This window comes from Telopea speciosissima, chromosome 6 (assembly GCF_018873765.1).
Source record: "Telopea speciosissima isolate NSW1024214 ecotype Mountain lineage chromosome 6, Tspe_v1, whole genome shotgun sequence".
In the NCBI taxonomy this organism is placed as follows: Eukaryota; Viridiplantae; Streptophyta; class Magnoliopsida; order Proteales; family Proteaceae; genus Telopea; species Telopea speciosissima.
In genome coordinates, this window is record NC_057921.1 from 30,486,558 (window position 1) to 30,499,323 (window position 12,766).

The 12,766-nt window shown below is 39.7% G+C and overlaps 1 non-coding gene across 1 annotated transcript; it reads right to left on the reverse strand.

Annotated features, from left to right (window-relative positions):
• Window positions 1-3,442: 3,442 nt before the first annotated feature.
• On the reverse strand, window positions 3,443-3,549 carry LOC122666371. The gene has a single exon (XR_006333564.1). It is a non-coding gene; the product is annotated as a small nucleolar RNA R71 (small nucleolar RNA).
• Window positions 3,550-12,766: the final 9,217 nt, after the last annotated feature.

Here is a 12,766-nt window from a genome sequence, read left to right on the forward strand (position 1 = left end):
TAATCCATTCAATACAAAATAGATAACAACTATTTATCATCCAAAATACATATAAATGCATAAATCTTATTTATCATCCCAATCGCTTAAATGCAAAATATATCTAAAATTAAAATCATGTTCATCATCTAAATCATAGAATTTTTTTTCCCACTAAAGGATCATATATTAAAAAACCAACCAAGAAAAAGAAAAAGGGAAATTATCAGTGACACCCCCTCCGATAGCCAGTGAAATTAATGTAACCCCAACAAGCACCAAAATTTCAATTTTGTCTCTAAAACTAACGGGGTTAACTGATCGAGTGTAATGCCAATTACTAAACTACCCTCTACACTAAAACATAAAAAAAAAACCTAGCCCCATCCCACCTTCTTACCGTACCAGCACACTGGAGAGGGGTAACACCAGGACGGAGGTGTTAAGGTCCAGCATTAATGAGGTTCATGAGCCCAGCACGACCATAGAACCTGGCGAAGAAGACAGTGGCATGTGGTTGGGATTCTGGATTTTTGATCCATTGCTAGCAAAGTCTGATGCTGATGGCAAGGTTAGTGGTTCCCAATGAAGCCTCAACCACAGCGGAACAAGGGACAGAAGAGCTAGGGTTTTGGATTTCAGAGGAAAATGGCTGGCGTGTAAGAGGCGTTTAACGCGATCAATGGGCTTGGATAGCGATTGGAACTCAGAAACAAGACGTTGAAGCTTACAGATGGCAAGGTTAATGGTTCCCAACGAAGCCTCAGCCACAGTGGAATAAGGGATAGAAGAGCTAGGGTTTTGGATATTGGTATTGGACTTCATAGGAGACGACGGCGATGATGAAGAAGAAGAAATAAGATTGGGGGTTGGGATTGTGGACACATTTAAGCCACAAGGACCTGTGTGATAATGGTATCCAGTCCTCAATATGACCGTAATTCCTCAAAGGATAAGATTTAGGGTTCGACAATGTGGTGAAGTAGGCCGAAGAAGCTTTCATCGCCAAAGTTGCAGAGTCCATTACCACATACATAGAAGAGAGAGGGAAAGAAGAAGAAGAAGAATAAAAAATGAAATCAATACGACTACTTCCAGGCTTCCAGTAGCAATTTTTTTTTTTTAGGGAAAAAAGAATATTATTAGAATCAAAAGAGATAGAAATGGTGGTTAAGGATAAACCCTCGTCATTTCGTTTCTATTATTAAATGAAGATAGAAGGTGAGAGATGTGTATAACAACTCGAGAGAAAGACAGAAGTGTGTGTAACCTCTTCTCATCCTACAAACAATGTTGTAGATATCCCCAATTCTATTCTTGTAACTTCACAACCCTTAAAACATAAAAAGAAGAAGAACCAGGGAACCCTAATTCTGAAACCTGCTACAAAAGGAGGAATATTTTTGGGGGAAATTGAAGGAAGAGAAGGCATGGTGAGGAGGGGGAGACTGAGAGGGTGGTGGCGTGGTTGCAGGGGAGTGAGAGGAGGATTGGAGGAGGTGGTGGTGGTGGACTGGTGGTGGTGGTGGCGGCGGCGAGAGAAGAAGGAAAGAAAAATGAATAAAAAAATAAAGGTAAAAAACAAGGGCAAAATAGTCTTAACAAAAAATAACCTGCTGACATCACTAATTAATAGAATAAATGCTAACCCTATTAGTTTTTGGGCCAAAATTGAAATTTTGGAGCCTAGTGGGGTTGCATTAATTTCAGGGGCTATCATAGGGGGTGTCGCTGATAATTTCCCAAAGAAAAATACAAAAATAGAAGACAAAAAACCCTAAATAGCAAACACCTAATCTGCTCCCACCTTCACTGTTGTGAAATTAAAACTGCAAGCGTACGGGTCAATGTAGCTAATGGGTCGATCTCAGGGAAATAAGCCACTCTATCTTACTTACTTGAAGTAATGCAAGAGTGAATCAATTTGTAATGATTAATTAGACTAAACTAACGGTCCTAACAAATGCATCTATCGATTCCAACGGCCTAACCATTCACCATCTAACCTACCAAAATCTAATGCAGAATACGAGATTGACGGATTGAACTATCACAACCACACACATATAATAACATAGATCTAAGAGTAAAGAAATTAGTAAACCAGAAATTTCTTGAACCGAATTTGATAAAGCTTTCTCTACCAAAGTTAAATTCGCATCTACACCTATCAAACCTGAAAATCAAAATAAAAATCTAACATAAGAACATAGTAAGACATGAGAATGAGAATAATCAAAAATAAATTCCAACATAAGAACTTAAAATAAAGAGAATGAGAATAAAAAGAAAAATGAAAATAGGATTGATTACTTCCTTCTACCGAACTTGTAATTGATGTTGATGATTATTGTGTTGCTTTAATGGAAGAATGCCTCTATCTCTCTCTAGAACCCCCTAATCCCTCTCACAAGAATTGGAAATCCTAGAGCTACGAAGCTTGAAAAGAGAAATTATTCTAAAAAAAAAAAATGAATTGAAATTGCATTAATTTGAAGAATACAACTTGGTTACTCCAAGAAGAAGAAAATTCCTCAAAAGAGTAAAAAAATTAAAAACTAAAAACCGCCCATCCAAAGCTCACGCCCTCCCCTTCTTATACAATTTACACTCAAAAAAAATATCCCCCACACCCCTGCAACGATTTTTCTTTCCCTTCTAGAGTAGGATCTCTTACAACTTCCTACTTTAACTCCTACCATTTAGAAACTAATCTTAAATAAAAAGATTGCATAAAGATAATATTCTCCTTGACCAAAAATCGTTCAGGAGCTTCCCTTGGCCATCAAATCATTAGATATGTAGGGATTGTGGTGATCAAAGAGAGAGAAAATAGGGAGTGCCACCTCACTGATCATCTCCCTTCCTCTACCTACTTTCTTTCCTTCTTTGTAGCCTTTCCTTTCTCTTCATTGTAAATGCTTGCAAACAAAGGAAACCATCTGTGACTTTGAACTCCTTCAACGATATTGCCTATATAGGAAAGCTCAAAAATCGTGGAGAAGTAATTAGGTGGGTGATACACCACATTTTGTGCACCAATCTTGGACAGCAAGCAAGATTAATTCAGAAACGTGCCTAAGAAGAACCATGCTTACGATGGTTACGGGGGCAGGCCCACTAAGGCAGTTATATAACCACCAAGTGGAGGTCCCACGTGCTCCAAGAATCACCAGATCCTGAGATTTAAGGAAGACAGTGGTTAGAGTGGGAGTTTTCTAAATCCATGCTCCCAAAAAAAGGAAACATCCAAAGAGGAAGGATTGTCTCAGATCCCCCAACCATTATAAATAAGGAGCCCAGACATTCATGTAATTGAATTCAATAATTAATAAAGATAACCTTTGCCCTGAAAGACCAGGCCAAGAAGTGGCTCTATGGGCTGCCTACTAATTCCATTATCACATGGGATCAATTTACCATTGTCTTCTTGAGAAAATTTTTCCCTCTTTATAAGACCAATAAACTCAAGAGTGACATACTCCAATTCAGGCAAAAATCACATGAGTCCTTTTCTAAATTCATGGAAAGATTCAAGGACCTCCTCTTAGAATGCCCTCACCATGGTTTCAACTTATGGCAACTATGCCAAATTATTTATGAGGATATTGATTATCAGACCAAGCAACTTGTAGAGTCCATGTGTCCAACAGGCTTTATTTCTTTCTTTGAGGAGAATGATGCATGGATATTCTTAACCAATTTAGCTAATAAGACTAGGGAGTGGGAATCCTCTTAAGTTGTTGAAAGAACCACTAAGGGGTATCTTATTGAGGGTACGACAGCAAAGGAGGCCAAACTTGACAGCCTCATAAAAAAGTTGGAATCCATAGTTCTTAAAGAGTTTATACCGGTTACTCAGGTCAACCAGGTGACAATATGCAGTTGGTGCCAAACACCTGGACATATTTTGGAGGAATGCCCCAACACCTTGGTGGGCAATTCCAACACTAAGAATGTAAGTGCTCTCTACCAAAATAACCCATATAGCAATACTTACAATCCAGGATGGAGAAATCACCCTAATTTCTCCTGGAATCAAGGGAACCAAGTAGGCCCATCCAACTTTAACCATCAAGGCCAGCTTGGTGTCCAAAGGCCCAACTATGCACCACAAAGTCAAGTAATGTCTCCTAACCCCTTTCCCCCTCATCCTCATCTAGGACCTTCTATAAACTCTGCTAGGCCTCCTCTCCTTGCACCTTATCAGCAACCCCCAGGGTTTATCAATACAAGAGAAGCTACAAGAATAGGTGATTTGGAGAAAAACATGGCCCTTCTCATGACAAGCCACAATAATATGGAGAAACAACTCACCCAACTTGTCATAATTGTGCATGAGAGGGAAACAGGAAAGTTACCTAGCCAACCTGAGCCAAATCCTAGGCATCAGGTTCATATTCAGCAAGGTACCCAAGCTCCTCCAACCAATGTTGCACAAGGCCAATAGCACCAAGGGCCCTCCAGACAGGTAAATGTTGTTTATGCTTTAAGGAGTGGCCGTGAGTATCAACAGGTTAGTATACCTCAGTCTTTACTATCTCATACTCCTGTTGACTCTCCCCCTTCTGAAGAGGCCATTGAAGTGCCTATGGTTCCTGGTTCGTCTGATGAACCTGAAGAAATTCCAGATGATTTGGTTGAGGAAACCAAAGATGATTCTGTTGAGGAAGTGAAAAAGACCAACCCTGAAAGAATTTATACCCCACCTGACCCTTTCCCAAATAGGTTGGTTAGCAAGAAGTCTCCTTCTATGGAGTAGATATTGGATGTGTTCAAATAAGTTCAGGTGAATATCCCATTATTGGATGACATTGCCCAGATCCCCGCTTATGCTAAAGTCCTCAAAGACTTATGCACCCAAAAGCCGATCACCAATGTGCCCAAAAAGGCATTCTGGACTGCTAACATCAGTTCTCTCATCTCACAGCCAGTAGCAGCCAAGCATAAGGATCCTGGTAGCCCCACCATCTCTTGCACTATAGGCAATACCACTATTGATCATGCCTTATTGGACCTTGGTGCAAGTGTGAACCTCTTACCCTTTCATGTCTACCAACAATTGGGATTGGGAGAGCTGAAACCGATCAAAATTACTCTTCAACTTGCAGATCGGTCGGTTAAAGTTCCCAAGGGAATGATTGAGGATGTCCTATTGAAGGTTGGGGAATTTATTTTTCCTATGGACTTTATTATTTTAGATACCCAACCGACTGCCAACTTCAAGGACCAAATCCCTATCATCTTGGGTAGGCCATTCCTAGCTACCAGTAATGCTTTAATCAATTGCAGGAATGGTCTCATGAAATTATCTTTTGGCAATACTTCTGTTGACTTCAATGTGTTTAGGTTGGACAAGCAGCTTGATATGGATGAAGAGGTGCATATGCTTCAAGGATTTTTCAATGATATTGATACGTTCTTTGAGATTGATTTTGATTCGGGATTTCAGGAATGTATGCAGGAATTGGAGAGTGTTGATGATACCCCCTTATCTGAGGTCTGGAGCATCCAACCACCTTTGGAGCCCCTTGGACCCCTATCCACCTCCATTCCCAAACCCTCTATTATTGAGCCCCCCACATTAGAGTTGAAGGCATTGCCCTCCAACCTCAAGTATGCCTCCCTAGGACATGATCATACTCTCCCTGTTATTATTGCTTTTGAGTTGACTTCTATTCAGGAAGAAGAGTTGATTAAGCTTCTAAAGGACCATAAGGAAGCCATAGGTTGGACCATGTTTGACATCAAAGGTATTAGCCCCTCCATTGTTCAACATCATATCCATCTGATGGAGAGTTCCAAATCTTCTAGGGAACCCCAAAGAAGGGCTAATCCTGTTATGAAAGAGGCCATCAAGAAAGAGATCCTAAAGTGCTTGGATCATGGCATCATTTATCCTATTTCTGATAGCCAATGGGTGAGTCCTGTGCAGGTTGTGCCTAAGAAAGGAGGAGTCACTGTAGTTGAGAATGCCAATAATGAGTTGATTCCAACCCGTATCCAAACGGGGTGGAGAGTATGCATTGACTATAGAAAATTGAATGCGGCAATATGGAAGGACCACTTCTCCTTGCCTTTTATTGATCAAATGTTAGAGAGACTAGCTGGCCATGAATATTATTGTTTTCTTGATGGATATGTAGGCTATAATCAAATTCCTATTGCATTGGAGGACCAACATAAGACCACATTTACATGCCCTTATGGAACTTTTGCTTACCGACGTATGCCTTTTGGGCTTTGCAATGCCCTTGCTACATTCCAAAGGTGCATGATGAGTATCTTTTCTGATATGGTAGAGCACTTCTTAGAGGTGTTTATGGATGATTTTTCTATTCATGGGTCTACCTTTTCTAATTGCTTGCATCACCTTTCTTTGGTTCTCAAAAGATGCATAGAAAAGAACTTGGTCTTGAATTGGGAGAAGTGCTATTTCATGGTGAAGCAAGGCATAGTTCTTGGTCACATTGTGTCCAAAGAGGGGATTAAGGTTGATAGATCTAAGGTAGACCTTACTGTCAATTTACCACCACCCAAGAGTGTGAAGGACATTAGATCTTTTCTTGGCCATTCAGGTTTTTATAGAAGGTTCATCAAGGATTTTAGCCAAATAGCTAGACCTCTCACCTCTCTTTTGGCAAAGGACTGTCCATTTGATTTCTCTTCTAAGTGTCATGATAGTTTTGAACAATTAAAAAGAGCATTGACTTCAGCCCCCATTATTCAAGCTCCAAATTGGACAGTTCCATTTGAGCTTATGTGTGATGCCTCTGATTTTGCTATAGGGATTGTTCTTGGGAAAAGAATCAACAAATTGCCCCATGTGATCTATTATGCAAGTAGGATTCTTAATGATGCACAGCTTAATTATACCACCACTGGGAAAGAATTTTTAGGTGTTGTGTTTGCTTTAGAGAAGTTTAGGCCCTACTTGGTTGGATCACATGTGATTGGTTATACTGACCATGCAGTTATCAAATATCTTGTGTAGAAGAAAGATGCCAAAGCTCGCCTCATTAGGTGGGTCCTTTTGTTGTAAGAATTTGATCTGGAAATTAGGGATAAGAAAGGGTGTGAAAATTTGGTTGTAGACCACCTATCCCGGCTGCCTAATTCCTTGATTATTGATTCTCCAGTCAATGAGAACTTTCCTAATGAGTATCTGATGGCAGTGTCTAGTGAACCTTGGTTTGCTGACATTGTCAATTATCTGGTTACGGGTGTGACACCTGCACATTGGTCCACCCAAGATAAGAATCGTTTCTTTTCATAAGTTAAATATTTCTTTTGGGATGATCCTTATCTTTTTAAGACTTATCCGGATCAAGTAATCGGGAGATGTGTTCCTAATCATGAGCAACAATCTGTCTTATCTTTTTGCCATGATCAGGCTTGTGGAGGCCACTTTAGGCCTAATAAAACTGCGGCCAAGGTTTTACAGTGTGGATTTTATTGGCCTAGTCTGTTCAAAGACGCTTTTACTTATTGCAAGGCGTGTTCTTCATGCCAATCTTTAGGATGTCTTTCTAGGAGGACTATAATGCCCCTCCACCCAATTCTGGTGGTTGAGGTGTTTGATGTATGGGGTATTGATTTCATGGGGCCTTTCCCTAACTCTTTTGATAACCTGTACATATTACTTGTTGTGGACTATGTGTCCAAATGGATTGAGGCTATTGCTTGTAAGACCAATGACCACAAGGTGGTTATGAAATTTCTGAAGGAGAAGATCTTCTCCCATTTTGGTACTCCCCGTACTATCATTAGTGATCGGGGCAAGCATTTTTATAATCGGCCCTTTGAGGCCCTCATGAGAAAGTATGGTGTCATCCAAAAGTTGGCCACACCCTACCATCCCCAAACTAGTGGTTAGGTTGAGGTTTCAAATCGACAGATAAAGTAAATTCTTGAGAAAACCATCAACCCAAACTGTAAGGATTGGTCTAACCGGTTGGTAGATGCATTGTGGGCCCATAGGACAGCCTTCAAGACCGATCTTGGTCAATCTCCGTATCATCTGGTGTATGGAAAGGCATGTCACTTACCGGTAGAGATTGAGCACAAGGCCTTTTGGGCTATCAAGAAGCTTAACTTTGACCTACCCACTGCAGGTGCCCATAGGAAACTCCAACTATCTGAGTTGGAAGAGCTTAGGAATGAGACATATGAGAATGCCCGAATTTACAAGGCAAAAACCAAGGCTTTCCATGGTAGGCACATTTTAAGAAAATCTTTTGAAGTAGGCCAAAAAGTTTTGTTGTACAATTCTCGCTTGCATATCTTTTCAGGTAAGCTGCGTTCTAGATGAAATGGCCCCTATATTGTTCAAAAAGTTTATCCTCATGGGGCTGTTGAAGTCCTCAATCCTAGTACAGGTGCTACTTTCAAGGTCAATGGTCAAAGATTGAAGCCATACATTGAGATGCCCACTCCACTAGTAGAAGAGGTCATGGATCTCCATGAGCCTCTTTACATTGAAGAATGACCTCCTGGTATATTTATCCTCCCTTGTCCTTACTCTTTCTTTTCTGCATGCATTGAGGACATTGTATAAATTAAGTGTGGGGGGGTGTTGGACTTTAATTGCTGAATTTTGTGAATTTTGATTGTGACGATGGTTTGGTTATGTGCATAAATCTCTTTGATTACAAATCGAGAGAAAGAGGGAATTAGGTTCCCTAGCATGCGAAATAATAAAAAAACCCTTTTCAAGGACTGTAGTTGGTTTGTATCCAGTGATGGAGATTGAGTTTGAAAATATAAGTGCTATTTCATTTGATGGTTAGATTTCTCTATGTGTTTATGGACCCTTCGATCTTTTGGCTAGTCGTTGAGACCAATTTATTTATGGCAAGGCATGAAAGCAAATGAAAGAAAAAAAAAAAAAAAAAAATAGGAAGGAAAGTGGAATTCCTTGGGACTAGACATGGCACTGTGCCTCATAAAGCAGGGTGACTTGATCGAAACTCCTTGGAAGGAAACTCAAAAAAAAAGCTCTTGCATCAATATCTCAATGTCTTATGGATATATGCAAAAAGCGAAGCTACCAAGTATTTGGGTGTCTGGTGTATGCTCCACCATGTAATTCAGGGAATAGTAGTGGAGTAGAAATAGAGTTTATATTGAGAAAGGAAAAAAAAAAAAGGTTTTGCCTTAATGCCTGAAAAGAAAGTATGGTAAAAAATACTCAACGCCTAAGTGTTTGGTTCCATCGATGCTATGAGCGATTTACCTGAAGGTGAGTAGTGTTCAGAAGATAAGAGGAGATCCCTTAATCTTGATATATGCTAGTTGCTTGAATTGAGGTGGGGTGATAAAATTCAAGTGTGGAGGAATCTTTGGCTCCTTAATCTTTAGTTGAGTACTTCTTTGAGATTGTGTGCACTATCTTACTTATGCCATGAGAAAAACTTTACACATTATTTTTTATTTATTGAATTTTGGGTGTACATTCACTGCAAACACCCACGAGATAGAACTCGTCCACTAGGGGTAACCTAGGGGTTTAAAGGCTTGTTACACAAGCCAAGTGCAACCGTGATTCCTATGAAAGTGAGTTAGGATTTTTCCATTCTAGATTAGTTTTATTTTGTTTACTTGAGGATAAGTAACGTTCAAGTGTGGGGGAATCTGATGAGCACATTATGTGTAAAATCTTAGGGCATAAAACATATATTTTACCACATTGGACAGAGTTACTCGGTGTTTTTTGGTGCTTTTCAGGTTTTAGGTAAATTCTTGTGAAAATGGAGGAGATGATGCTAAATAAATGTTTTCAAACTGTTTAGAGGTGTTAATGGCTTGGATACGTAGCCCATCGAGTCAGCTTTGCAATGGTTCAAACGGCACTTGATTTCGAGTTGAAATGAAGAAGTTATGGCCGTTTCCGTAACGACGTGCAAAAATGGTCTGCAGGAGTTTATTTATAATTATTGACAGTCGGCCGGAGACAAAGTAAAGCGGAAGTTCGGATTCCAGGGGCTTTAGCGCAATTCTCAAAAGTTTTCTTGTACCCGAAAGATTCTATTTGGAAGGCTCTGGATAGTCCAACTTCAACTTAAGATATCTTGGGCTCCCGAACTCCAAATTGGACAAAATTTGGGTCTATTTTGGGTGATTTTTCGTAAGGAACATAATGGTGAGGCCTATATAAGCACCCTATGCTCCACTTTTTTTGAAGGACAGAATGGGTAATTTATTTATTCTTGAAGGAATCCTAGTCGTCACCCTTACTCTCTCTCTCCTCCAACTTCTCAAGGGCACTTCTGAAATTCTACTTGGGATAGATTTATATTTTGTCATCTATAGAAGGTTAGAAAGTCAAAGATGCTTTGATCTTATTGCTTGGAGAAGATATCTACAAAGAAAAGGAAGCACAAGTTAGAATTAGGAACTTACTTTTCTAGAAATAAAAAGTCTATGTAACTAATATTCTCTGCTCTCCCTCTTTCTATTTTTTCTTTTTTTTCTTTTTTTCTTGGGAGTCAAGCTTTGTAAAAGAGGAAGGAGAAGAGAATATTCTCTTTTCTTAGGGAATATTTCTCCTACACTTCCCTCTTCTCTCTTCTCCTCCCTTCCCCCTATAAATACCCCCTACCTCTCTTGTAAAAAATTGCTCATTCACTTAGTGAAATTTCTCCTCTTCTTCTCCTTCTAATTTATGATTTTTTGGCTTTTCTAAGTTCTAGTTTGTTTTTTGATTTTTATTTAATGGTTTTAATAGGTTTAGCTTATGCTTTAATTTTAATTCATGTCTTCAATATGGTTGTAATAATTCTAGTTTAGTATAATTCTAGTTTAGTTTCAAGCTTCCTAGTCTAAGTTCCTATGTTGATGACAAGACTTGGAGATTTAGAAGAGGAAACCATGGTAAGTTTATGCAAGGATTCAAGCTCTTCAATTACATTCATGCAAGCACATCTAGTTTTGACTATCTAAACTCTCAATCTCATTCTCCCTCTCCTCTATCTCAAGCTCTCTTCTTCTTCTTCTCCCTCTATTTCTTTTATTTTTCTTATGTGGTTATTTTGTTTATGTGGTTATTTTATTTATGTGGATGTGGATGTGAGGCTGCATTTTTATTACTTCCAACTTGCTTTAGTATAGGATTTTATTTTTAATTACTCCTAATTTGCATTAGTTTGATAGGTTAGATGTTCATGTGTTAGGATGCCAACTTAATCCCATAGATGCGTAATTTGTTAGATGCTTATGAGTTAGGATCCGTTAGTTTAATTACCATTAATTTAGTAATTTAATTAATTTGGTTCACTTTGCATTACTTTTAAGATTAGTTAAACAGAGTGGCGTATATCTCATCGTGTTCGACCCGTAGCTACGATTGACCCGTACGCTTGCGGTTTTATTTTAACAAAAACAAGCTGCTCGTGACAGTGGGAACATAGCCTAAGCTTACAACGGTGAAGATGAACTTTTTGGCGGTGAAAGTGAATTCCACGCATAATGGAATATTAGGGTGGCCAGGACTCAATGTACTATAGGCGGTAGTTTCTACCCCACACCTAATGATGAAGTTCCCAAGTGACCATGAGATAGGAGAGTGCAGGGGGAGTCAAATAGCTACCCGCAAATGTTATGAAGGATACCTACGCGTCAAAGGAAAGGAGCCACAAATGCTCCTGATCAATCTGGACGACAATCGAGATGTCTTCGAACAAGAAAGGAATGAACCCGCAGAGGATCTAGTCCCCGTAGAGATTGTTGAAGGAGATGCAAAATGTACTGTGCAGATAGGCGCAGGGTTAAGTGGAGAGAGAAGAACTACCCTCATAAACTTCTTGAGGACAAATGCAGATGTATTCGGGTGGTCCGCGAGTGATATGCCATGAGTAAACCGCGAGTTGGCCAAGCATAGGCTCAGTGTATACCCCACCGCCAAGCCGGTATTCCAGAAGAAAAGAACCTTCACCCCTGAGCTGCAGGAAAAAGTGATTGAGGAAGTAACTATGCTATTGGAGGCTGGTTTCATTGAGGAAGCCATCTACCTAGAATGGCTCTCTAATGTTGTAATGGTACCCAAGCCCAATGGAAAGTGGTGAATGTGTATTGATTTTACCGATTTGAATAAATCATGCCCTAAGGACTATTTTCCTTTGCCTCGCATTGATTTACTAATAGATGCCACAGTGGGCCATGAGATGTTAAGCTTCATGGATGCCTATTCTGGTTATAACCAGATCAGGATGTATGAACCTGATATCCTGAAGACTGACTTCATCGTGGGGAGGGATACAAATTGTTATACCCGTACGCCCTTTGGGTTAAAGAACGCCGGGGCCTCTTACCAACGATTGGTGAACTACATTTTCAAGCACCAAATAGGACAAAATATGGAAGTATACGTAGATGATATGTTGGTGAAAAGCCTAAAGGCAAATGACCATATTAGATATTTGGATGAGACATTTCAAGTCTTAAGGAAAAGTAAAATGAGGTTAAACCCAGCCAAGTGCGCTTTCGGTGTCACTTCAGGAAAATTCCTTGGTTTTACGATCTCAAAAAGAGAAATAGAAACAAATCCTGTGAAGATTAAAGCCATACTGGAGATGCGCCCACCTGGAAGAGTTAAGGAACTATAAGAACTCACCAGGAGGATTACGGCTCTAGGAAGATTTATCTCAACCTCGGGAGATCGTTGCTTGCCTTTTTTCAAAAGCTTTGAAAAGCCGAGCACGGGAGACTGATGTTAAAGGAACCAAGCTCACCTTTGAATGGACGGAGGAATGTCAGGCTACGTTCACAGAGTTGAAAAGATACTTGGCGC